General features: G+C 50.1%; 9 non-coding genes across 9 annotated transcripts; all 9 read left to right on the forward strand.

Annotated features, from left to right (window-relative positions):
• The first annotated feature begins 219 nt into the window (after window positions 1-219).
• Window positions 220-338, forward strand: LOC119351281. Its single transcript, XR_005169800.1, has one exon. It is a non-coding gene; the product is annotated as a 5S ribosomal RNA (ribosomal RNA).
• A 297-nt stretch (window positions 339-635) lies between these two features.
• Window positions 636-754, forward strand: LOC119351289. The gene has a single exon (XR_005169808.1). It is a non-coding gene; the product is annotated as a 5S ribosomal RNA (ribosomal RNA).
• Window positions 755-1052: 298 nt separating this feature from the next.
• Window positions 1053-1171, forward strand: LOC119351279. Its single transcript, XR_005169798.1, has one exon. It is a non-coding gene; the product is annotated as a 5S ribosomal RNA (ribosomal RNA).
• A 297-nt stretch (window positions 1172-1468) lies between these two features.
• Window positions 1469-1587, forward strand: LOC119351246. The gene has a single exon (XR_005169767.1). It is a non-coding gene; the product is annotated as a 5S ribosomal RNA (ribosomal RNA).
• A 297-nt stretch (window positions 1588-1884) lies between these two features.
• On the forward strand, window positions 1885-2003 carry LOC119351247. The gene has a single exon (XR_005169768.1). It is a non-coding gene; the product is annotated as a 5S ribosomal RNA (ribosomal RNA).
• A 297-nt stretch (window positions 2004-2300) lies between these two features.
• Window positions 2301-2419, forward strand: LOC119351139. Its single transcript, XR_005169670.1, has one exon. It is a non-coding gene; the product is annotated as a 5S ribosomal RNA (ribosomal RNA).
• A 296-nt stretch (window positions 2420-2715) lies between these two features.
• Window positions 2716-2834, forward strand: LOC119351588. The gene has a single exon (XR_005170056.1). It is a non-coding gene; the product is annotated as a 5S ribosomal RNA (ribosomal RNA).
• A 296-nt stretch (window positions 2835-3130) lies between these two features.
• LOC119351276 lies at window positions 3131-3249 on the forward strand. The gene has a single exon (XR_005169796.1). It is a non-coding gene; the product is annotated as a 5S ribosomal RNA (ribosomal RNA).
• Window positions 3250-3547: 298 nt separating this feature from the next.
• LOC119351383 lies at window positions 3548-3666 on the forward strand. Its single transcript, XR_005169895.1, has one exon. It is a non-coding gene; the product is annotated as a 5S ribosomal RNA (ribosomal RNA).
• The last annotated feature ends 333 nt before the right edge of the window (window positions 3667-3999 follow it).

A 3999-nucleotide genomic window follows, 5' to 3' on the forward strand; every position in this document is an offset into this window, starting at 1 on the left:
ACGAGTGCGGTAAGTTATAGCTGGGTGCTCACGATTCACGAGTCTAGCGGCGGCGTTGTGGCGCGGCAAGCGTGCACTGGTGCGGTTAAGAGGGAGGGGTGGAAACCGCGTTAAACTCGTCTCCGTAGTTGAGAGGGAGCGGCCAAAGCAATGTACAATCGTCTTTGTAGTGGAGCTGGGAGGGGAAAGGATAAGGGACGAAGACGGGGGTAACATGTCGGATGCGATCATACCAGCACTAAAGCACCGCATCCCATCAGAACTCCGAAGTTAAGCATGCTTGGGCGAGAGTAGTACTAGGATGGGTGACCTCCTGGGAAGTCCTCGTGTTGCATTCCCTTTTTTAATTTTTTTGCGCCACTTGCAAAACAAAACACACGTGTAAGTAATATATTTACCGTGCTTTATTATTTTGCACGAGTGCGGTAAGTTATAGCTGGGTGCTCACGATTCACGAGTCTAGCGGCGGCGTTGTGGTGCGGCAAGCGTGCACTAGTGCGGTTGAGAGGGAGGGGTGGAAACCGCGTTAAACTCGTCTCCGTAGTTGAGAGGGAGCGGCCAAAGCAATGTACAATCGTCTTTGTAGTGGAGCTGGGAGGGGCAAGGATAAGGGACGTAGACGGGGGTAACATGTCGGATGCGATCATACCAGCACTAAACCATCGGATCCCATCAGAACTCCGAAGTTAAGCGTGCTTGGGAGAGAGTAGTACTAGGATGGGTGACCTCCTGGGAAGTCCTCGTGTTGCATTCCCTTTTTAATTTTTTTTGCGCCGCTTGCAAAAGAAAACGCACGTGTAAGTAATATATTTACCGTCTTTTATTATTTTGCACGAGTGCGGTAAGTTATAGCTGGGTGCTCACGATTCACGAATCTAGCGGCGGCGTTATGGCGCGGCAAGCATGCACTGGTGCGGTTGAGAGGGAGGGTTGGAAACCGCGTTAAACTCGTCTCCGTAGTTGAGAGGGAGCGGCCAAAGCAATGTACAATCGTCTTTGTAGTGAAGCTGGGAGGGGCAAGGATAAGGGACGAAGACGGGGGGTAACATGTCGGATGCGATCATACTAGCACTAAACCACCGGATCCCATCAGAACTTTGAAGTTAAGCGTGCTTGGGCGAGAGTAGTACTAGGATGGGTGACCTCCTGGGAAGTCCTCGTGTTGCATTCCCTTTTTAAAATTTTTTTGCGCCGCTTGCAAAACAAAACGCACGTGTAAGTAATATATTACCGTGTTTTATTATTTTGCACGAGTGCGGTAAGTTATAGCTGGGTGCTCACGATTCACGAGTCTAGCCGCGGCGTTGTGGCGCGGCAAGCGTGCACTGGTGCAATTAAGAGGGAGGGGTGGAAACCGCGTTAAACTCGTCTCCGTAGTTGAGAGGGAGCGGCCAAAGCAATGTACAATCGTCTTTGTAGTGGAGCTGGGACTGGAAAGGATAAGGGACGAAGACGGGGGTAACACGTCAGATGCGATCATACCAGCACTAAAGCACCGGATCCCATCAGAACTCCAAAGTTAAGCATGCTTGGGCGAGAGTAGTACTAGGATGGGTGACCTCCTGGGAAGTCCTCGTGTTGCATTCCCTTTTTTAATTTTTTTGCGCCGCTTGCAAAACAAAACACACGTCTAAGTAATATATTTACCGTGTTTTATTATTTTGCATGAGTGCGGTAAGTTATAGTTGGGTGCTCACGATTCAAGAGTCTAGCGGCGGCGTTGTGGCGCGGCAAGCGTGCACTGGTGCGGTTAAGAGGGAGGGGTGGAAACCGCGTTAAACTCGTCTCCGTAGTTGAGAGGGAGCGGCCAAAGCAATGTACAATCGTCTTTGTAGTGGAGCTGGGAGGGGAAAGGATAAGGGACGAAGACGGGGGTAACACGTCAGATGCGATCATACCAGCACTAAAGCACCGGATCCCATCAGAACTCCAAAGTTAAGCATGCTTGGGCGAGAGTAGTACTAGGATGGGTGACCTCCTGGGAAGTCCTCGTGTTGCATTCCCTTTTTTAATTTTTTTGCGCCGCTTGCAAAACAAAACACACGTGTAAGTAATATATTTACCGTGTTTTATTATTTTGCACGAGTGCGGTAAGTTATAGCTGGTTGCTCACGATTCACGAGTCTAGCGGCGGAGTTGTGGCGCGGCAAGCGTGCACTGATGCTGTTGAGAGGGAGGGGTGGAAACCGCGTTAAACTCGTCTCCGTAGTTGAGAGGGAGCGGCCAAAGCAATGTACAATCGTCTTTGTAGTGGAGCTGGGAGGGGCAAGGATAAGGGACGAAGACGGGGGTAACATGTTGGATGCGATCATACCAGCACTAAAGCACCGGATCCCATCAGAACTCTGAAGTTAAGCGTGCTTGGGCGAGAGTAGTACTAGGATGGGTCACCTCCTGGGAAGTCCTCGTGTTGCATTCCCTTTTTAATTTTTTTGCGCCGCTTGCAATACAAAACGCACGTGTAAGTAATATATTTACCGTGTTTTATTATTTTGCACGAGTGCGGTAAGTTATAGCTGGGTGCTCACGATTCATGAGTTTAGCGGCGGCGTTGTGACGCGGCAAGCGTGCACTGGTGCGGTTGAGAGGGAGGGGTGGAAACCGCGTTAAACTCGTCTCCGTAGTTGAGAGGGAGCGGCCAAAGCAATGTACAATCGTCTTTGTAGTGGAGTTGGGAGGGGCAAGGATAAGGGACGAAGACGGGGGTAACATGTCGGATGCGATCATACCAGCACTAAAGCACTGGATCCCATCAGAACTCCGAAGTTAAGCGTGCTTGGGCGAGAGTAGTACTAGGATGGGTGTCCTCCTGGGAAGTCCTCGTGTTGCATTCCCTTTTTAATTTTTTTTGCGCCGCTTGCAAAACAAAATGCACGTGTAAGTATTATATTTACCGTGTTTTATTATTTTGCACAAGTGCGGTAAGTTATAGCTGGGTGCTCACGATTCACGAGTCTAGCGGCGGCGTTGTGGTGCGGCAAGCGTGCACTAGTGCGGTTGAGAGGGAGGGGTGGAAACCGCGTTAAACTCGTCTCCGTAGTTGAGAGGGAGCGGCCAAAGCAATGTACAGTCGTCTTTGTAGTGGAGCTGGGAGGGGAAGGATAAGGGACGTAGACGGGGGTAACATGTCGGGTGCGATCATACCAGCACTAAACCACCGGATCCCATCAGAACTCCGAAGTTAAGCATGCTTGGGCGAGAGTAGTACTAGGATGGATGACCTCCTGGGAAGTCCTCGTGTTGCATTCCCTTTTTAAATTTTTTTCCGCCGCTTGCAAAACAAAACGCACGTGTAAGTAATATATTTACCGTGTTTTATTATTTTGCACGAGTGCGGTAAGTTATAGCTGGGTGCTCACGATTCACGAATCTAGCGGCGGCGTTGTGGCGCGGCAAGCTTGCACTGGTGCGGTTGAGAGGGAGGGTTGGAAACCGCGTTAAACTCGTCTCCGTAGTTGAGAGGGAGCGGCCAAAGCAATGTACAATCGTCTTTGTAGTGAAGCTGGGAGGGGCAAGGATAAGGGACGAAGACGGGGGGTAACATGTCGGATGCGATCATACCAGCACTAAAGCATCGGATCCCATCAGAACTCCGAAGTTAAGCGTGCTTGGGCGAGAGTAGTACTAGGATGGGTGACCTCCTGGGAAGTCCTCGTGTTGCATTCCCTTTTTAATTTTTTTTGCGCCGCTTGCAAAACAAAACACACGTGTAAGTAATATATTTACCGTGTTTTATTATTTTGCACGAGTGCGGTAAGTTATAGCTGGGTGCTCACGATTCACGAGTCTAGCGGCGGCGTTGTGGCGCGGCAAGCGTGCACTGGTGCGGTTAAGAGGGAGGGGTGGAAACCGCGTTAAACTCGTCTCCGTAGTTGAGAGGGAGCGGCCAAAGCAATGTACAATCGTCTTTGCAAAACAAAACGCACGTGTAAGTAATATATTTACCGTGTTTTATTATTTTGCACGAGTGCGGTAAGTTATAGCTGGGTGCTCACGATT

Source organism: Triticum dicoccoides, chromosome 1B (assembly GCF_002162155.2).
Source record: "Triticum dicoccoides isolate Atlit2015 ecotype Zavitan chromosome 1B, WEW_v2.0, whole genome shotgun sequence".
Lineage (NCBI taxonomy): Eukaryota > Viridiplantae > Streptophyta > Magnoliopsida > Poales > Poaceae > Triticum > Triticum dicoccoides.